Below are 22,818 nucleotides of genomic sequence, written 5' to 3' on the forward strand. Positions count from 1 at the left end.
GGCTGGCTGTTCTTTAGGGAATTTCTTCCACTCCTTGGTAGGAGTTTCCTTTTGGCTCACAGGTTTCTTTTGTGAATTATCTAAAATCATAGCCTCTTAATAGCTGGGCTGTTGGAGTATTTATGGAAAGGTAATCCAATTGTCTTCTTGGTTACTTTTTCCCGAAGATGTGTGGATTTGGCTTCACTGTAACAATTTGTATTACATCTTATTACATCCTTACAAATAACTCAGTGGGGTTTCATTCTATACTACAGGACTTTTCTACAAAGCAGAGGATCCCAGACAAATAACTTGCATTAAATAAAGTGGGGGTTTTAGGTTATAATTTGGATTATGTTCTTAACATCAGGTATGTAATCTAAGGTGCTATTTACTTCTCTCCTGTTTTGGATTGACTGAAGTGTCAATAAATTCAGGAAGAGTGAGGTAACTAAAAAATATGTCACAAGAACGTGTCACCTAATTTATCTCATCAGGACACAGATGTAAACATGGCAGCAAAACCATCAAGGAAGAAAAAAGAGCAATTTATCATTGTAGTCAAGTGAAGGAGAAAGCCTGGATATTTGTCCAGAGTATGTACGAATGAATTTCTCCAGATTTTCAAATGTTCTAGGAATTATTTATTTAGGATAGTTTTACATTTGTGCTTAAGGAGTCTCCACTTAAACAAATAAACAAACAAAAAACCAAACAAAAACAGCAAACCCACAAAACAGGAACAAAAACCAACCAACCAAAACAAACAAACAAAAACTCAAACAAAACCCCAGAAAACCTCTTTTCAGAAGTTTCTTTCTTTGTTTGGTCCTGTTTCTTTTCAAATGTAAATAAGAAATTATTAATCTCTTTCCTTCTCAGATTCCTAGCTTCTTTTACTATTTTTTTCCCCACTCTTTTCAGTTACTAGCCTGGGCTTGTGGCTTTCCTGAAGACTGCTGGAAAAAATAAAGCTTTTTTTTTTTCAGCAGTACTCAGCTTTTCAATGCTGAATTAATTGGCCAATCACACAGTTAGAAAAGCTTTTTTTTTTTTTCTTTGATAAAAATGCTGTTTTCAACTCAAATGCCTTACACACCAAACCAGTCAACTGCAAGGAGCACAGCAACAAACACAAGTCGGCCTGAATGCTTCACCAAACCAAGGCTGACTCTTATTTCCTATTTCCAGACATTCATCGAGTGACCTAAGATTCCCTGAAAAAACAGCACAGCTCGGAGAGCTTATCACAGCACATCCTTATGTTGTTACCTGTGAGCAATTTAATAAAAAAGATATTATAGCAACAATAAAAGGAGTCTGGAAAAAGCCAGCTAATCCCTGAACAACCTTATTTCAGTCTATTTAAAGTCCAAGAGAGACTTACATTCCAGGACCGAGCAAAATCTGGCATAAAACAGATGTTTTCATCAAGTGCTGCAGTGGCAGCAATACATGTCCCAAGCTAGTGACTACCTGGCAGGTCTGGTACATCACAAGAAGGAATCACAAGCCATAAAGAAATTATTTTCAATACTTTGTGCATTCCTGCATCAGTTACATCTGGTTATAGCTGCAATATCTGTAGATTTTAGTGGCGTTTCACCTGGATTTATCTGAACATTGCTACATTTGACCCTTGCTTTACTGGAGACATCTGACTGCATCTGAATTAGGAAAATAAAAGCCACGAGCCAATATAAAAAAACTTTGTTTTGGAAGCAGTGATCAGTCAATCACCTCATCAATAAAGCAGCTCCAATACTCTCAGTAATCCCGGTGATCAGTTTTGCTTATGGAAGCTGGAGATATTAAATGGAGCTCGGAGCAGGGATGACAAGTGGCAATTGAAAGTGATGTTGACAGAGCTAAAGGAGCCCATGCTGAGAGCAACAGATGTAACACAACGGTGAGGGAACAGGGCTAAAGCAGGCTGGTGGCTGGGAAAACTCAGAGGTCGGAACAAATCCCTCACTCCACTTAACTCCATGACAAAACACCGCTGATCTTTAGCTCGGTTCAGCAGTGCTGCACCTGGATAATCAGGAGGAAAAATTGGAGGGCCCAGGAGCTGCAGGTACGAAGGATGCAAGGAAAGCACTGCAAAGAGTGAATCGAGGGAGATTTCAGCTCTGAAAATCTCAGTGCCTCCTTCTTCCTTATGATAATTCTTCCCCAAGGCTGGGTTGGATGTGGCTTTCAGCAATCTGATCTAGTGGAAGGTGTCCCTGCTCATGGCAGAGGGGGTGGAATGGGATAATCTTAAGGTCCCTTCCAACCCAAACCATTCTGGAGCACCTAAAGGCATCAAAGTATCCAGAGCATAACTGAAAACCTCCTTTTTATGTTGCACATGTGAAATAATGAACCTGAAAAAGGAACTCCTGAAATATAAGTGGGTGTATAGGAAAATAAGAAAACGGGAAAAAATAGAAAATAAGAAAAAACATCTGGATTTAAAACATCTAATTCTGGTTTAATTCACCTATTTTTAAGTCTGAATTCCTTCTACCAGAATCAAGTCTCTGTTTGGTTACTGTTAGTAAAGCTGCACTTAGTACTACTCATTAGTCAGGAATTGTTCTTCCTGCCTCTGCTCTCATCCAGTTAATAGTTTGTTGTTGTTGGTGGTGGTGGTGGTTTTGTTTTTTTTGTTTTGGTTTATTTTTTGTTTTTTGTTTGTTTGATTTGTTTTTTTTCCCAAATTACACATTTTCAAAGGTAAAAGGTTTTTTACACATTTGTACTACATAATGTGGCACTTAAGAACACGGTTTTGTGATGGACTTGGCAATGCTGGCTCCATGCTTGGACCTGATGATCTTGGAGGTCTTTTCCAACCTTAATCATTCTGTGATTTTATGATTCTATACATCTTTCACAACAGATTACAACTCTGTGCAAACTGCAAATGCCACTGTAAAATCATTTTTAAATAGTAGCATTGGTCTGAGACATGAGAATATCTTCCATTTCCTGAAGAAAATTTTACAAATGCCCAAAGATGAAAACAAAGTTTTGGAGATTTAATGCCAAAATGTTGATTTAATGTTGAAGTTTCTGTGCACACTATAAGACTATGAAAGTCCAAAACAACAGCAAGAAAGGGCTAAGATCTAGACAATGTAATTATGAACAGAGATTGAAAGAGATGAGCTGGGTGAATCTAGAAAATTGAAGATCTGGGGAAATGTGAATAACTTCTCTGATACATGAAACCTTGCTGCAAAAAGAAACAGAAAAACTGTTCTCCATGCCCACTGAGGATAGGTCAAGAAGCCATTGGCTTAAATTGTCTTGGATTGCTGGGAGAAGATTTAATTTAGATATGAAAAGCCTCTCTCTGGTATTAAGGTTTGTAAAGCACTTTTACAAACTACCTGGGAAGGCCTACCTGGGAATTTTAGCTGCTGGAAGTTTTCAAAACCAGATTGAATCACAAATCATCAGTGAAAGTGCATTTATTGTGATGATTGAGATGATTTAGGACCGAACAGTCTCCTGAAGCCTCTATGTACAGTCTCTCTGTATTCTGTAGAACAATCTGTTGTGTTGGACAATCAATTCCCTCTTCAGTGTGAAGGGTTGGATAGATTAAGCCTGTAAGAAATTCAAACCCATTCTGGTTTAAAATAAACATTTTTTTTTAAAAATCAGTGTTGTTTTAGACTCATACATTTGACCCATCTTCTCCCCTGACCAAAAGTGGGTGCCGAAAGAGCACAGGGGAGATTCTTAGGAGCACTCTGCCAGTCTCCAGCTACTTTCAGTTCCAAGATTTCCTGTCCCTGTTGTGATCCTTGCTGATTCCTCCCTCCAGTTCCCACACAGATTTAAGCCCATAAAAATGTCCATTTATATTTTTCGTGACTGACACCTTCTCCATGAAGAACTTTGTTTTATTTTAATTCCCATTACCTGCATTTAAAGACATGAGTGCTTGCACTAGCACTAGAAGAAACCAAATTGTTACTCCCACCCTTTGCTTCCTGTCTTTAAAAGATTATTTCTATCACTCAAGACCAGATAAGAGGATGATCTTATCCCAAGGCTGCTTATTTCCTTTAAATACCTTTTGTTAAACCTTTTTTTTTGATCCAAAATAATTTTATTTCCTGACACCCTGTTAACTCATTAAAAAAAACCCAAGAATTCTTTAAAGTTCAATTAACCAGAAGTGAAACCTTTTTACCTTCCTTCATCAAAGTTTCAGATAATTTGTCTGGTTCAGATGTCAAGTTTAAAGTTTGCAGTTCTCTGGATCTGTCCTGGATCTTCTCCAGTCTTCACATACCAGGGACACTTTAAGTGAAACATTGCACATTGTTGTTAATAATTCAGATATTTAATTTTTTATTTGCTCTAAAACTCTTGGGTAAATATATCCAGCCCTGCTGTTTTGTCTGTGGTTATTCTGTCATTTTAATCCAAACTTCTTTTTTTTTTTTTTTTTTTTCAGGCAGGCTCTTTTCCTGAATCCTCTCAAAGCGGGTCTGGAATGTTTATCACCCCTGTTTCTTCCTTATTTCTTTCTTAATTCTAATATCAGTTTTACCCTCCTGTTCAACCACTCTTGCTCAATTTTTTTTCTCCAGAGCAAACCAGCAGCACACCAATGGCTTGTTTCATGCTCAGCACCCTGACTGTATTGCCAACATCTGTAAGGATTTAATTCCTTTAACTTCTCTTTTTAACTTTCCTTTAAGAGCTTTATTTTACCCAGTCCTGCTGCTGGATTTGAACAGAGCTTTGGTGGATGCTCGACCTCTTTCCTCCCGTTGGGATGTTATTGCAAGGTACATCATGAAGTGAGGATGCTGACTTCATGGTGAGATTTTGAACTAGATTTTTATAGCAGCCCAGGGTTTGTGTATCTTCTTCTGGGATCAGTCACCAGCTGCTGCTTCAGTCTCAGATGTGATCTTTACTCAGCCTCCATGGGGAGAACTGAAATCACCCAGAATCTGGAGGATGAGAAGCCATGTCCTGAGCTGCAGCAGAAGTGTGGCTGGCATGTCAACAGATGGGATTCTGCCCCTCTACCCCACTCTAATGAAACCCTACCTGGACTTCTGTTTCCAGCTCTTGGGACCCCGAGAAAAGAAGGATGCAGACCTATTGGAACAAGTCCAGGGGAGGAGATGAAGATTCTCAGAGAACTGGAGCACCTCTGCTGTAGAGAAAGGTTGAGAGAGTTGGGATTGTTTGGCCCAACTGAGCAAAGAAACCTCTGGTGAGACCTTAGAGCCCTTTCCAGTACTTGAAGGGAGCTCACAGGAAAGATTTTTACCAGGGCCCACCGTGATAGAATCTTTTTAACTAAAAGATGAGACATTTGGACTGGATTTTTGGAAGAAATTCTTCCCTGTGAGGGTGGTGAGGCCCTGGCACAGGTTGCCCAGAGAAGCTGTGACTGCCTCATCCCTGGAAGTGTTCGAGGCCAGGTTGGATGGGGCTTGGAGCAACCTGGGATAGTGTAAGATACTCCCTGTCCATGGCAAAGGGGTTGAATGAGATGATCTTTAATGTCCCTTGCAACGCAACCCATTCTATGATTTTATGATTCCACTTCCTGCCATTCCTACCTTGTTTGGTTTTCAGTACTACTGTAGATGTGTTTAGGAAGGTCTAATGGCCCAAAGGTGTGCTGTTCCATCTTGGCCTGGAGTTTCAGTTCATGGAGATTCTTGTTGATGTGTTTTCCTCTCTCCTGCCAGCATCTTATTTGATACAGTGTCCCTTTGATTATTTTCCCTCCACCAAGTTTTTGATCCATATATTTCCATCTCCTCATTCAGGCTCAGAAAGGCCAGTTCCATTGTGTGCATTTCTGAGGTTTCCAGCATTTACATAGTAAAACACCTACTGCCACATCAGCTCCTGTCTTGACAACCTTTTCAAATGTCAAATTTTTTGTTTTCCATTTTCTGTTTGAGTATTTACTTCCCATGACCTATTCTTCATTGAGAGGTAACTACGTTTGTGTCTTCATCTCCAGAAATGTCATCTCAAACCATATGCTCTGCTTTGGCTTCCCTCACTCCCCACTCTAAAAGCTCCCTCCCAGCCTCCCTGATTTTCAGTGACCATGCCTCAGATGAACTCTGTCTCTCCTGTACTGGATTTTGACACTGTATACCTGTCATATGAGCCTGAAATTGTCTTACATTCATACTCTGCCTCTCCACCAGTCTCTCTGAACCTGCAAGAGATAAGGATGCACTTCACAGAATATCATCTTCCTTTTGGCTTCTAATTTTTGCTTCCACACACAGTACCTCCCTTACCCGTGTCATTGATGCCCATTTGGGCTCTGACCACAGGCTGCTCATCATGTGTCTCTTCTAATCTTCCATCTACCTCTGTCTTCTAACGATAAATGGCATCATCTGATATTTCTTAATACCTTTAATAAGTGATAACTGCTTTCCTGATTGATCCTCTGAGCATCTTAATTTGGCTGTCCTCTTGCAAATGCTCTTAATATCTTATTTCTAGGGATTTCTGTATGATTTCTCTGGAGGAAGTGAAAAAAAAAATTGTATGGTAGGGAAACAAGAACCTTACAATGTGATTTAAATTTTGTAACGACCTGGAAAAGAGACAAGGTAAGGGAGATTTGAGGATATCCCACTGCAAAACCCAAGAACATATGCTTTAATTAAATTTAGCAGCTTAAATCAGCTCCTCCCCTCCCATCTGAATGGCTGGCAGATATTCTGTGATCAGGAAAATATGCTTTCCTTTGCCCTTATTTATGTTGCTAAAATTCCTCCTAAAATTTCTCAGTGTCGTGACTGCATATAGCAATAGTGGGAGCAAGAAATCAGACAACAAGATATCACCCAGACCCACACGAAGCACTTTGGCTAACAAGGTGATGGTAGTACAGGTTGCCAATACTGATTGGATCTCTGGTTGCTTTTCACTGGAAATGAGATCCAAATTAAGAAATTTTAGCAATTAGGTCCTGTTTAATGAAGAAGTTAGGGACGGTTATTCTGCAAAACTGTCTTAGAAAAGATTTCTTAGGGGTTTTTTAGGCACCTGTGTCCATAAATGCCAAAGCTTTTTCTATTAGAATTGTATAATGTTTAATGTTGGAAGGAACTGTGATGTCCCATCCTTAAGGGAGGGGGAGCACTCAAGGTTTGTAGATGCTCCTGGGCAAAAGGAACAGCAAGTCAGACAAAGTTTACAAAGTTTTATAGGTAAATTGCACACTTGGTGTGGAAATTGATACAAGTTACTCCCTGACCTCCTTTGTAAGCACTGACAGTAGGTTCTGGTTAAATGAGTAGAGTGGAAGGGAAGAGGGAGAGATTAAAGGAAGGAAGGGAGGAAGGGAGGAAGGGAGGAAGGGAGGAAGGGAGGAAGGGAGGAAGGGAGGAAGGGAGGAAGGAAGGAAGGAAGGAAGGAAGGAAGATCACCAGTGCTGATCCAGCTGATGGGGTGTTGGGGTGTCCAGAGTCCTGGGTGCCCATGTGCCCAGGCTTCATGGGGGTACATTTTTTTAAAGATAAATTCTCCCCATATTGGAGATAAATTTCTCACTTTCTATGCAAATTAGTTGTCATCCACAGCCTGTTCTTACAGACCTGTCTGGAAATGGGTCAGAGGCTTTTGGGATTGTGGATGGTCTTGGCTCCCCTTCCATTGATTCTCAACCTCGTTCGTGTACTTCGGCTTTGCTGACTAGTGCTGATCTCCAGGACCCAGAACAAGGATGTTTGTCCCCAAAAGTGCTGCCCTCCCTCCATACAGCCCCTTCTTCCAGCCACAACAATCCTTGGCTGGCTGCACTGCTATGCAGCTACTGGTGTTTGAGGGATAAACATCAGCCCCCTTTATCTTCTAGGCTTCTACAGACTCCTTAAAGATCATCTCGTTTCCATGGGCAGGGACGCCTTCCACTAGACCAGATTACTCAGAGCCCCATCCAGCCTGATCTTAAACAGCCCCAGGGATAGGGAATCCAGGGATGGGAAGTATTAAATGTTAGATACCTAAAATTTCCTCCAGTGCATATTTGCAGGCACTTCTGTTTCTGCAGAGCTGAGCAGTTCCTTCCCAGCACTTCATGAGATTCAGGACTGGTTCTCTTCTCCAACACACCAGGAAAGCTCATATCAAAACATGTTCTGGGTGCATGCAACGATCACCAGTGGCACAGTCCTGACTGTCTGGTAATGCAAAATCTATCCTTTTTGCAGTATAATAGAGATTATCTTCCTTGCATAGGAAGTGGGTGGTTTGGACTCAAGTCTCGCAGGTTGGGAAGTTTCCAATCCACCATTCCCATGTCCTAGAAAAATGTGCTAATCATGCAGCTGGGTTAAAGCTGCTTTCTATCCTGCTAAGCAAAGCTGTGCTTTTGTGTGGAAAAAGGGCCCTAAAGCTCCATAAAGCCAATGAAGGAACAGCCAAAAAAGCGACATGACATTGCAGCTCATGAAAGAGGGGATCCCAGGCAACATCTTGGGGTAGAGCATCAAAAGGGTGTAAAAATATACTGCAGGGGACCTTTAAGGTTAAACAAAACACTCATGTCTGACATGATAAAGAAGAGGGAATCTGCTTGAATTTCCCTAATCATCATATGGAAGAGCTTTTTCCTAGAGGGTGTCCAATGAAATAATAGAGGTTACCTCCCTCGGTGGATGGCCTTTGTAATGTTGTTGAGCCTCATCCCTGCTCTCGAATAGATTACCCAGGGACTGGAAAATTACTTTGCCTTTCTTCTTAAAAATGAGCTTTTACTAACTATTGTAGTGAGCTACAGCTGTATGTTTCAGAGTGGTTTTATCACTGATTCTTTTCAGCCTGAGCATCCTTTTTCTAAAAGCAAATAAATGTTAAGTGCAAATAAACCCTGCTGTCATTACGACAGCTTTGTTCTTTGTGTTATGTGAGTAGGAGAGATGAGCACAGGTCTGTGAAGTGCTTCTGACTGGAGAGGACACACAGCAGCACTGAGAGTGGCACGTTACACCTGGGTCTGTGCTGTGGTCTCTGGGCATCTTTAGTGCCTCATCCCCACCTTCAGTAAATTTACTTCCTTAAAATATCCTGGTTATTCAGCCATTTCAAAGCTGTCATTGATGGCAGACCTCCAAGGAAGAGGCTGGATGGTGCAAAAGAGGCATCCACAAGGTAAAGCTTTCTCTGCCTCAAAGCTGAACAGATGTTCCAGTTTGTGGCCAGAAGGATGCTGCATTATAGGGAATCCCTGGATCCCAAATTAAAGCTCTCTCTATATAAAGCAGCATGGCCAGCTGGTCGAGGGAAGTGATTCTCCCCCTCTGCTCTGGTGAGATCCCACCTGGGGCACTCTGTGGTGGTGGGTTGACCCTGGGTGGACATCAGGTACCCACCAGAGTCCCTCTGTCACTCCCCTTCTTTAACTGGACAAGGCAGAGATAATGCAATGACTCATGCTTTGAGATAAGGTCAGGGAGAAAACACTCACCAATCACTATCATGGGCAAAACAGACTCAATCTGGCAAAATTTATTACCAATTAAATCAGAGTACAATAATGAGAAAAATCCCCAAATCTTAATACCACCTTTCCCCCACCTCTCCAGGCTCTGTGGTGACTTTAGAACACCCTTCAGTTAAAGGGGCTCCAAAAGGGCTGGAGAGGCATTTTGAACAAGGGCATGGAGTGCCAGGACTAGGGGAAATGGCTTCCCACTCTGAGAGGGCAGGATTAAATGGGATATTTGGAAGAAATTCTTCCCTGTGAGGGTGATGAGGCCCTGGCACAGGGTGCCCAGAGAAGCTGTGGCTGCTCCATCCCTGGAAGTGTCCAAGGCCAGGCTGGATGGGGATTTAGTAACCAGGTCTAGTGGAAGGCCATGGCAAGGGGTTGGAACTAGAGGATCTTTAAGTCCCTTCCAACCCAAGCTATTCCATAATCACTTGCAGGCAGTAGAACAGGTGAGGATAGCTAAGAGACCTCCACAAGAAAAGACATTTTATTCTTAGTCTAGGCTGAGTGACAAGCTGACGAGTTTTATTCTGCCCGCTTAAATTTCACCAAGCATCCAAATCATGACATAACTCATTAAGATAACACGTCCCACAATTTTACACAGCAATGGTTGTTATGCTGTTGGATAGCACTTCCACCCTGGATCAGAATTGGTTCACCTCAGTCCTGGATCAGCTGCATTCCAGTCCTGGTCCAGAGTTAATGTGAAGTCAATGGAAGAACTTCCACTGAGTCAATAATCCCTGGATCAATTTCCTCTGTCAGTTCACAAAGTGCTTCTGAATAATGTATCCTGAAGGCTTTATATAAAATCGAAATTAGTGTTTTCATTTACTTGCATATCATCAGAATAAAACTTTTTTTGGAAATTGTTTTACTTAGTTATTTATTTGTTTGGAGATTGGAGCTGAAGTCTATTGATCAGCCTGATTAAAGAATGTGAAATCAGAGTGAAGCTGGCACTCTAATTTTAATGAGTTAGTGTATTCCTTTTATTTTTCTCAGACAGATTTGATAAAATGAGATACAAATCTACACACCTGCAGGCCATTGAGATAATACAGTGCTGGGCTAGAGAAATGGAGAGAGGATACCTGCATTCATCAGCATGATAAATGCAGAAAGGGAAAATTATTAACTTTGGAAAATGTTTTTCATAGTCCACTAGCTTAAGATATTAATGAATTGGTGCTTGAATGAGCCAGACCTCTTAATCTTAAAGTGATATAATTTCAAACACAACAGAATTAAATGTGGGCCACTTAATCCATTTATTGAGAGTATAGAATATCATACAGTATCTGAGTTGAAAGGGACCCTGAGTTGAAAGTCCAGCTCCTGGGCCTGCACAGGATGCCAAGACTCCCACCATGTGCCTGAGAGTGTTTTTAACACCCCTGACCTGGTGTTCTGGTCTGTGTTACACTCTGATCTCAGTGGGGACTGCCACCAGAAGTGTGGCTGGTCCTGCTCTCTCTATTTCCCAGCTGGCCCTGGCTGCACATTCCTGTCCCTTCCCATGTTTGGCTGAGCATTTCTGTAGGTGGGGGCAGGAGAAAGGACAGGAATCACTTCCAGCAGCAGCCTGGAGCTGGAATCAAGTAAAGTGACATGAAACCTGAGCTCTGAATGTCACCATAGCCCCCTGTGGTTATGGAAACTTCAGTAATTAGGAAATCCTATGTGGTGCAGTGGTAACTTATTTCAGGAAAAATAATAAATGATATAAGTAAAAACATAAGTAAAAACATAAGTAAAAACATAAGTAAAAACAGTGATTGCTTTCTTTTTATCTTCACAGTGATTCCTGCCTAGTGAAATAGTTCATTGGTAATGAAGATGGTGAAGGGTCTGGAGGTGAAGCCATATGAAGAGTGGCTGAGGTCATTTGGCTTGTTCAGCTTGGACCAGGAACAGGATCTGAAGGAATGACCTGAAGTTGAGTCAGGGGAGGTTTAGGTTGGATATCAGGAAAAAGTTCTTCATCCAGAGGGTGGCTGGGCACTGGAACAGGCTCCCCAGAGAAGTGGTCACAGCCCCAAGCCTGACAGAGCTTCAGGAAACATTTGGACTAAGCTCTTAGGAACAGGGTGTGATTCTTGGGGTGTCCTGTGCAGGACCAGGAGTCGGACTGGATGATCCTTGTGGGTCCCTTCCAACTCAGGATATTCTATGATTCTATTTTAAACATTTAAATAAGACTTTAGTGAAATCTAAGGGATAATATAATGGGAGAGGATGGAGGTGTGTCCTTTAGGAAACAATTTCAAGGTTCAGCAAGATCTGTCTCCTGGCAGGTTAAAAAAAACCAAAAACCAAGAAATACCACAAGTGTTTTGCAACCTATGTTTTGCAAAGATGAGATTTAATGATTTAATAGGCTCCTCAAAAGGGAAACTGCTTCTACTAAAGTCACCTTAATAGAGAAGTGGGATTAAGCAGAGACCTTACAAAGAGCAAAAAGCTCAGAAGAGGAAACTGCATTTTAGAGCTCAGAAATGCAGAGATAGCACAGATATTCCTAAAAGTTAATTCAGATTAATCCTCACAAAGAAACTTAAAACACGGAGCAAGGATTCTTCAGCACTTAAGCATGAAACCAGAACGAAAACTTGGAATAAGAAATACAGGGCAGACATTGAAGATAAATGGAAATATGACCCTGCAGTTTAAGGTCTACTTCAGCTCTGTTTTCTGTAAGGACTCTGCTGTGGCACCTGCTAAGAAAAGACAAGATGATTAATGGGAAGAAGACTGTGGACATGGAAATTTCTATTACCAAAGTGGAAACAAAACTCTCTAAACTAGTTTCATTTAGCCAGGGAGAAGGGAGGAGATACAGAGCTGGATAATCAGAATCCTTGATATTTGAAAGAGCTGGCTCAGGCAATCAGTGCTCCATCTCAAAGCTCTTTAATAAATGTATGAATTTGGGGGTGGCTCCATCTGTGTGTCAAATATTAAATATAGCGTCCATATATGAGTGCAGAAAAGCAACCACCCAGACCCAGAAATGTGCAAGCTTTAGAATAAATCTTCCCGAAAACAAAAATGAATGAATAATTAAAGAAAAGGAACGACCAAAGGAGGTGAAAATAAATCAAGATGGGAGGAAATACAGATTTATCAAAGGCTGTTTGTGTCTGATATCTTTCCTTAAAAAGGATAACCAATTCTTATGGATGAGAAAAATGCTTTAGACATAATCCACTTAGACTTCAATGAATATCAATATTGTGCCACATGGGATATTATTAACTGGAGAAAATGTGGATCATTTCCAAAATACTAATGTGGTAAGTAACTACGAAAGAGAAATGACCTGGGATTCTGAAGAGAGGAGAACTTGTAGTTTGCAGGGCAGTTTTTAGTGGAGTTTCACAATGCTCTGTCTTCAGACTAATCTTATTTAATGTTGCCATTGGTGACCCTGCCTTAAAAAATAGAGCTTTACTAATGACTTTTGTAGACAGCACAAAGCTGGGAGGTACAGGCAATTCAGGAGAGGATTGGTGTATTAGTGAGGTGAATTGGATGGCGAACTGAAAAATATAATGGGACAAAGAGTAAGGTCGTGTGTGTGGGGATTAATAACAAGAGAATCAGCTCTGAAGCTGGAGCAGTGGAAAATGAGGGAGTAAAAAGGGCACGTTGTGTTTGCTGATCACAGAATGATACAGCCCTGGAAAAGCAAACATCCCAGGGCTGCCTCAGCTGAGGAGTTCTCAAGAGAGGTCTTTGGAGAGACTGAAATGAGGCCTCTTACAGGGTACAAAGTCCTTGGCTCCCACAAACAGCAAATGTGACTCCAAGGTGGTCCTGAAGGACCAACCACCAGTGACATGGAGAGGTTACCAGGTAGGAAAACCTTGGGGTGTTTGTGTTTTATACAGCCTGGGACAGGGGCAGCTCAGATGGAATATGATTATTCTTTGTAAGTGAACTCCAGGAACAAAGAAGGATTCTTTAAGCAGAGGGAGAACTGTGATTATAGAGCCATATAATCATAAAAGGGCTTGGGTTGGAAGTGATGTTAAAATTCCAAACCCTATCCGTGGACAGGGATGCCACACATAGATCAGGAGCCCTTATGGAAGAATGGTGCAAGAGTGATACAAGAATAAATTGTTATATATTGGACATGGATTAATTTAGTCTGGGAAGTCTTGAGAATTAAGATGGAAGGGTCTAGGACAGTGCCCCAGTGCCAATAACGGAAAGAAAAGATCTTACTTACAGGTAGATTTATGAGGAAGAATCTGGAAGATATCACCAGCTGTTGTACAGATTGGGTTTTGATTGCCCAGAAGAAAAGCCTGGATAGTCTGAGCTCAGCTGTGTCACCTTCAGTCCCAAACTGGGATGATGCTTCACTGATAGTTACATTTCTATCAGATTCTCTGATGGAATGACAGAATCAAAGAATATCCTGAGATGGAAGGGACCCACAAGGATCATTGAGTCCAGCTTCTGTCACTGCACAGGACACCCGAAGAATCACACCCTGTTCCTGAGAGCTTTGTCCAAATGTTTCCTGAACTCTGGCAGACTTGGGGCATTTTTGTCGTTCTCTGTTGTATGGCACAAACTCGTCTTAGATGAGTCTTGAGTGAGACTTTGAGATCTGCTGCTGGTTCCTGGCATGAAGGGTTTTTCTTCCCACCTTTAGGTAAAGGAGACAGTCCTGAGGTTAAATGAGCTGAGCCACACTCTCAAGGTGAATCTTTTTCTGTATGGAGAAATTTGGGAGCCCAGAGTGCTTCCTGTTTTAGTTTAAGCACTACCATCAGGCCAAAAATGAGCAAGGATGAATCAAAGCCACTCGGGAGGAAAACAACTGGGGTGTCTTGGTTGATGAGAATCTCAACATGACTGGCAATTGTGCTCCTGCAGCCCAGGAAGTCAACCCTGTCCTGGGCTGCTTCCAAAGCAGGGTGGGCAGCAGGTGAAGGGAGAATTCTGTCCCTGTTCTGTTCTCTCCTGAGACCACACCTGGAACATGGCCTGGGGTCCACAATAAGAAGGACGTGGATGTGCTGGAGCAAGTCCAGGGGAGGCCACGAGGGCTGGAACAACTCTGCTATGAAGACAGGCTGAGAGAGTTGGAATTGTTCAGTCTGGAGGAGAGAAGAGAAGAGAAGAGAAGAGAAGAGAAGAGAAGAGAAGAGAAGAGAAGAGAAGAGAAGAGAAGAGAAGAGAAGAGAAGAGAAGAGAAGAGAAGAGAAGAGAAGAGAAGAGAAGAGAAGAGAAGAGAAGAGAAGAGAAGAGAAGAGAAGAGGAGAGGAGAGGAGAGGAGAGGAGAGGAGAGGAGAGGAGAGGAGAGGAGAGGAGAGGAGAGGAGAGGAGAGGAGAGGAGAGGAGAGGAGAGGAGAGGAGAGGAGAGGAGAGGAGAGGAGAGGAGAGGAGAGGAGAGGAGAGGAGAGGAGAGGAGAGGAGAGGAGAGGAGAGGAGAGGAGAGGAGAGGAGAGGAGAGGAGAGGAGAGGAGAGGAGAGGAGAGGAGAGGAGAGGAGAGGAGAGGAGAGGAGAGGAGAGGAGAGGAGAGGAGAGGAGAGGAGAGGAGAGGAGAGGAGAGGAGAGGAGAGGAGAGGAGAGGAGAGGAGAGGAGAGGAGAGGAGAGGAGAGGAGAGGAGAGGAGAGGAGAGGAGAGAAGAGAAGAGAAGAGAAGAGAAGAGAAGAGAAGAGAAGAGAAGAGAAGAGAAGAGAAGAGAAGAGAAGAGAAGAGAAGAGAAGAGAAGAGAAGAGAAGAGAAGAGAAGAGAAGAGAAGAGAAGAGAAGAGAAGAGAAGAGAAGAGAAGAGAAGAGAAGAGAGGACCTTGGAGCCCTGTCTGGTACCTAAAGGGGCTACAGGAAAGTTTGAGAGGGATTTTTCACAAGGGCATGAAGCAACAGGACAAAGGAGAGTGTCTAAAATAAAGGAGAGTAGATACAGATTTAAGGAATAAATTCTTCTTTGGGAGGTGGTGAGGACCTGGCATAGGTTGCCCAGAGAATCTGGGGCTATCCCTTCCCTGGAAGTGTCCAAGGCAGGTTGGAGGGGCTTTGGAGCAATGTGGGATAGTGGAAGGTGTCCCTGTCCATGGCAGGGCTGGACCTAGGTAACCTATAGTGTCCCTCCCCACCCAAACCATTCCATGATTTTATCATTAATGACCAGACTGGGCCTATGTAAGGAAGGAGAAAAAAAAATCTCTCATTTGTACTGTGTATTTCTACCTGCTGGGTTGAGACTGAGCATTACAGGACTGCAGTTACAACTGGAGGACATTTCTGCATCAAGAGGGGAGGACGTGTCCTTATCGAGCTGTCCTTTCACAGCTCCTCTGAGTAAATGTTTCAGCAGAACACAAAGTTTCTCAGTACAAGGCCAGCCTGCTGTACTTGCACAAAACCATTTACATGCTCACTCACACCATGTATCCAGAGGAAATTCAGAACCAGGCAGGATACCTTACTCAGCAGTGACATTGCTCTCTGGTTCTTGGAAAGGATAATTTACACAGTTTACTGAGTGAGTGAAATACAATACAAGGTTAAATATCTCACCTAGAACCAAATACAACCTCTTCATTGCCCTCCTGAAATTACAAAAATCCCGACAGTGATAGGGGGAAAACACATTTCTTTAAAGCTCTGAGAGTTTGCTCAGCAGTAAAATGTAACAACAGAGAATTTTATAAAAGAAACTTTTTTTTTCTCTTTTAGATCATTTAAATGTATGTCTCTGTACACTGCAGTGTCTTATCCACATCAAGGATGTGTTCCACAGGTTAGTTAAGAGCAATGCACTGTTGCTTGCTCTGAACACAGTTCACGCCAGTCAAGGAGCCCTCCTTGTGTGGGATCAGCTGTGAGGGAACAAGGAGGAGGTTTTCCCCCATTGCAGAGATTAAAGTGTCACTTTTTGACTCATTTTAACGAAGACTCCGCTGTGCTACCAGAGGTGTCTTGAGGGGAATTATCTCTCTTGTAGCTTCTGCAGGCTGGGTGCTGCCAGGTCACTGTGACCTGACAGACACAGCCACGGGGGAGTGAAGTGGGAGAGTGACAGCACAGTTATCCTGGGAAGATCTGAGAGGGGTTTATGGAGCAGTCAAAAAATCAGGATGTATTTTTAACACGGACTGTGAAAAAGGAAAAGGCTAAAAGGAAGAAATAATAAATTTGATGTCTTATTTAGAAATCATCAAATTTTAATTTAATTTTTTTTTTCAGAAGCCCACACTCAAGTGACAGTTGGTGATATTAAAGTCTGCCTGTATTTGGGACATGTCAGATGGAAAGAAGTGATCCACTGAGCAGTCAGGATGGAAACAATGAGGAATATCAGCCCTTGTTTGGAGAAAAAGGTTTGTGGAGGAGAAAACCATCATAACTCCCTTGTATTCCCATAGTGACGGGAGAGGACAGCCCTTGCTGGTATCCATGGTGTGTGTAAGCAAGGAACATTCGTGATGCAGAAAAGGCTGAAAGCCACTATCAGAGAGTTTTCATAATTTAAAGGGAATGATAGAAATTCAGAAGTGATTCAAAAACTGTCCACACATCTATATTTATTCTCATTTTGGTGAGTCAAGCAGAGGAATGCTCTTTGGTGGGAGGACTTGAAGAGCTCAACTCTCTTTTCCCCTGGTTCATCTCCAAGGTGGCACCTGGTTGCAAGCCAAGAATTCCTTGCAGGAGAGGAGAAATAAGAGCAGAGGTAGGGAGGGGATGAAGACCAACAGAGGATGAGATTTAGTGAAGAAAGAGGGATGTGGTGAAGAAAGGAGAGATGTTTCCATTCATAGCATCACGTCTAGTTCAAACACGAGGCTGCAGCAGAATGGAAACTAACACAAAACATGCCTGTGCCCTTGGTAACTTTGAGCTGATCACTGGAAGGCAGTGATGGATTCTTAAATTTAAATCATTAAAATAAAGCCAAATCAAAGCAGCTTCTGAGAATCCATTCAGAGAAAGCTCTCTTACTGTGCCAAGAGTAGCCTGCATGCCAGAGCTCCAAATAAACAATCTAAATATACAGGTTCATAAATCTTGTGTGAGAAATTAAAACAAGGGAAAGGACATTGATTTATTATATGTTTGCTGGAAAGTTTAAGACTTCATCTTTCATTATAATAACAGTGTCCTCCGTGCTCCGTAAGGGAGCAGAAATGCTTGACTTCAATTGTGGGGTTTGGGGTTTTTTTTTGTGTAATTATAAGGTGAATAGAAAGTTTTCCCAGAACAGCAATCTTATCAGTTCCACTTTTAGGTTGTTTCTAGATTCCCATTAAAAGTTCCCAGCTTAGTCCAAGTTCCCTAAAAAGAAAACAACCTCCTGAACTTGCAATACAGCTCTTATTTCTGGGAAAGGATTTTGTGGGAATTGCCATAAAAATTGGGAGGAGCATTTGAGAACTTGCTGACTGATGGGCATCACATAAGTGTTGCTTCTTATTAAGAGTTAATCATAGAATGTTTGGGGTTGGAAGGGACCTTGAAGATCATCCAGTTCCAATCCCCTGCCATGGGTTTCTGCTATTCCAGGTTGCTCCAAGACCCATCCAACCTGTCCTAGAACTCCTTCAGGGATGGAGCAGCCACAGCTTCTCTGGGCAGCCTGTGCCAGGGCCTCATCACCCTCACAGGGAAGACTTTCTTCCTAATGTCTGATCTAAGCTTACCCTCTTTCATTTTAAAGTCATTAGTGAAGCCATTAATGAATGAACAAGAATTTTAAACCAGATGCAGGTACACCACAATTTATTAAAAAGGCATTTTGTGGATAACTCCTAAAAATTTGGTGAATTTTTTTTTTTTTTTTGTCCCTCACTTGTAGTACCCCCATAACTTCTAGACCTGAGTAACCCCACTGCCATGTGCTGTGTGGAGAGAAAGGGCTTAAATCCCTGCATCTCTGTGAATCACAGCCTTGCTGTCCACTGCAGTGAACTTGTCACCTCTGAATTTCAGATGTACACTTATTTTCCAACTCTGTCACTTTTCATGATCTTTATCTCCCTAAAACTTTCATGATCCAGATGTTCCCTGCTGGCTTAGGTGGCTGTGCTGGAAACCATCCCCACTTAGTGCTGCCTGATGCCTGTGACAAAAATCTGTGTCCAGTAATCAGAGGAAACAAATGGTATCTGCAGAGCATAGCTGGATTTAATTAGAAGAATAATAAATATCTCAGATTTTGGTACATGCCATCTCCATCATGGTTCACTGCCTGTACCAACAGCTCCATGAACAGCTATTCCTCCTTTCCATACCTCTAGGCTGACTTTACCTGGATAATAGGACTCATTTCTGAGGCACTTAATAAGAAGAAATATTGTGTCAGGTTGGAGGAAATCAAAGAAAAAATATCTGGGGAAGGAATTTTATTAATGTTTCTCAGTGTCAGCATCTGTGAGAAGTTTTAGGAAGACTGTCTTCAGTGCTGTAAATAGCATCATGCTAGATTGATACCTTAAAACACCTGGCACACCTGATTTTTTTGTTTTCTATTGTCTTTTCCAGATGGTAGAAGAATATCTTCATGCCACTCATGGTCAGGTTTTTTCTGTCAAGTTGTTTTTCTTTTTTTTTTTCTTATTGTGTTTTTCCTCCAGGTAGGGATGGGATTTGAAAATCTCCTTTCTAAAACTGACCTCCTCTTACATAAATTTTTATTGTCGTAATTGTTAAAAATTATTATTAGTTATTGTAATAGTTTAAAAAGACACTGAGTACAAGGGGTGGGCTTGAGCCAGCAACCAGCAAAAGATGTTCAGTGCTTTAACTGGAGGGTTATATTCTCCTCTATTACTTCTCAAAGGCAGTACCAAACAGGATGTTCTAGAAAAGATGCCTGTCTTGGAAAAAAAAAATTGTCTTCTATTTTTATCCTCAACATTTTCTTTTTATTCCCCTAAGGATTTCTTCTAAACCTGGTTTGCCAAGAAAAAATCCTCATTTCCTTGTATTCCAGCTTGCCTGGATGCATTGTCAGATGAGGCTTCTGTTAGCAAAGGACAATGAACTTAGGCATGGCTGGGTTTGGCAATGCAGGATGAGTTTGTAGTTAGATTTTCCCCTTTAAAGTCCTTCAAATGGTCAAAGAAACAACTTTTTCTCCCATGGATTTTAGGCTGCATCCTGGGTCTAGAAGCAGAAGTGGATCCGGGCTGGAGTGCCAAGTACCTCTACTTTCCACCCAAATTTTGATGCTGCCAAGAAGGAAACCTTAAAATTTGAACAGGTGCCACCAGGTGCCATCAGGACTGATAACCTCTCCTCAGTGCAGCTATGGACCTGATCATCAAAATGCAGAATAATTCCTTGCATTAACTGACATGATGGCCCAGATGACTGTTCCATTTCATATGAGACCCACCAAAGACCACAGCCTTAGTAAATCCTGTGAGTCCCTCAGCAAAGAAGACCTTTCTCAAGGCAAAAAAGTCTCTACACAGAGACCTTGAAGGAGGAGGGTCAGAATTTCTCTCGCACTCCCTGAGCATAGAGGGCACTGGGAGATCTCATGATGGGCACTGGGCAGTGTCCATCCCTGGGCTGGAGAACTCTGCCCACATCCCAGCTTTGCTTTACTTCCTCGCTGGAGAGGGGCAAAGAATTTCCCCAAGACTCTTGAGTTAAGCAGAGGGAACAACTTGATTTCTAGGGGAGTTTAGGTGTTCTTTTCTCCACAGTCTCAGTCCTAATTTCTCTGTTGCCCAGGAGAGTGGTCATGGCATTAAGTCTGCCAGAGTTCAATAAGTGTTTGGATAACACTCTCAGGCCCAGGTGGGTTTTTGGGGCTGTCCTGTTCAGGACCAGGAGCTGGACTCGATGACCCTTGTGTGTCCCTTCCAGCTCAGTTAGGCCAGTGAGATGGAATTATCCTCTCTTTCCTTAGAGGTGGTTTTTAGGAGTTAAGCTTCAGAATTCCCTGGAGGTCAGTATAGCTTTTTTTTGCTCCTTTCACTGGGTAATGGAAAAGCCACAGACTTCAGTAAGCTGATGAATTTCAGCAGTGGCTGAAAAGGCACAGTACAAATGCAGAGTCCACAGGTACAGAAAAACCTCTGGAGAATAACAGTGAAAATGAGAAGAGGATGTGAAAACAACATGTGAAGAGAAAGTGAAACAGTTGGATTTGTTTAGCCTAGAAAAGAGAAACCTAAAGGAAGCCAGGTGTGTGTTCTTCCAACAAAGGAGAGGGCGGCCTTGGAGATCAATAGTTCTGTGCCCTTGGTGACTAAAACAACACAAAATCTGTTCTACTTCCAGCAAAGAAAAGAAATTAAATGTCATAAAAGAAAATGAAGGGGGAATGTTGTCTGGAGAGCCTATGAAAACTCCTTGGATGTTTACCAGGAGACCCGAGGCAAACAAGCTGTGGTGTGGTGTAGGTTTCCTTGATTCTGCCTTGGTGCAGAGGAGGGAGTTAGGACAGAGGTTCACGATTTGGGGACAAAGAATGCACCTGAGAAGGTGAGAAACCCCCCAAAATTACTTTCAGCCATGTTTTTTGCTGCTTCTATGCCCAAAGTCTCTATTTTTGAAGCTGTAGGAAAAAAAAACAAGCACACACCACCTCCAGCCTCCTTTCTTTTAACCAATGCAAACAGCCAGACAAGAACAAAATAATTTTCAAGGGAATTTGGGAAGAAGAGTGAAGCAAAGAGGTTACTCATCTACTCTAGAAAAGAAGGATAGCTCAGTATTAAAAAGTCCAAAAGCTTCGGGAGTTGACGACCTTTAGGTCCATTGCATCCCTTGGAAATCCATTTCTAAATAAATATTGCTGGCTGACGCATGCTCTAATAAAAACGGCATATTGCAGTCATTTGCTGGTTGGTTCAGAGCCTTGTCAGCTCATTCACAGCACATTTACTGCCAAATCATTCCTTTAATCACAGAACAAGGAATGTTACACACGCTGAGCAAATCTCCCTCATTAGTTTGGGTGGGTTACCACTGCAGGCTGGGAGACCTCAGCTTCTATTTTCAGAGGAGGTCCTGTAACCCACTGTGTGTGAGTCACAGCTGTCACATCCAGGGCTCTGCCAGGATGGAAACCACAGCCTTGGACTCTCATAAAGCTGATTGTCTACCTCTGAAGATGTTTCACTATCACTGCCCTGGATCAGACTGTATGCAGCAATCTACTGAATAGTGCTTTTTATTCCTAGAATTCTTATGGAAATAATTGAAGTCCTGCACAACCTCAGTATAGTTGTTGGGATTTGGCCCTTTGTAATTGTGATATACCAGGGAAATTAATTAAGTAAAATTAGTAAAATAAGTAATGCAAGTAAAATAAATAAATAAGTAAAATGAGAGGTATGGCTGCAAGTGCCCCTTGTGCCCACCATCCTCAGCCTTCTGAAGGACATGGAGCTGTTGGAGCAACTCCAGAGGAGGCCACCAAGATGATTAAAGGGATGGGGAAGTTCTCCTATGAGGAAAGACTGGGAGAAATGGGTTTTTTCAACCTGGGAAAGAGAAGGCTTTGGAGTACTTAACTGGGTCCTACCAGTACCTCAAAGAAGCCTGCAAGAAAGATGGAGAAGGACAATTTACAAGTGACAGGACAAAGTGGAAATGGCTTCAAACTGAAAGAAAGTAGGATTAGATTGGCTATTAGGAAAAATTCTTCCCTGTGAGGGTGGTGAGGCCCTGGCACAGGTTTCCCAGAGAAGCTGTGCATTCCCTATTCCTGCATGTGTTTAAGTCCAGTTTGGAGAGGGCTTGGAATGACCTGGGCTAGTGGAAGTTGTCCCTGCCCATAGCTGGGCATCTTTTTGTAAAAAGATGATTTTCAAGTTCCCTTTCAACCCAAACCACTCCATGATTCTGTGATTCTCACACCTCAAGTTTTACTGTCAGCTCTTGCAGGGGAAAAAATAATTCAAGTTGCGGTTGATATGTAGGGAAAAGTAATGCCTTAAGACTTTAACCTGTATGAGCTGTGGGCTGGGGTTTAACACTGCACATCAACAGAGGCTTTCCTGAATTAGAGCCCCTTGCAGATATTTGCAACCAGCAAAGCAAGAGCAGAAAGCCAGAAGCTGCAGATGCAATGTGCTCTTTTTCCTGGGAGACTCTGTCTGTGCTGGAAAATTAAATGTACTTGGAAAATTTCCTGTGCAATGAGGGCAACTGGCACCTTCCGAGCAGCCTCTGTGCTAGGAGCTTGTTTAGATGCAAAGTGAACCCTGGGATGCACTGATGCTGGAGTGGGGCCTGGGAGGGATTTGGAGAGCCCCAAAGGCACTGCAAAGGCCTCTCCAAACTTTTGCTGAGATAGATGGATCGTGTTCTGCTGTCTCAGGATGTTCCCAGAGAGTTCAATATAGTGTTACAC

This window comes from Sturnus vulgaris, chromosome 1 (genome assembly GCF_052056855.1).
Source record: "Sturnus vulgaris isolate bStuVul1 chromosome 1, bStuVul1.hap1, whole genome shotgun sequence".
NCBI lineage: Eukaryota > Metazoa > Chordata > Aves > Passeriformes > Sturnidae > Sturnus > Sturnus vulgaris.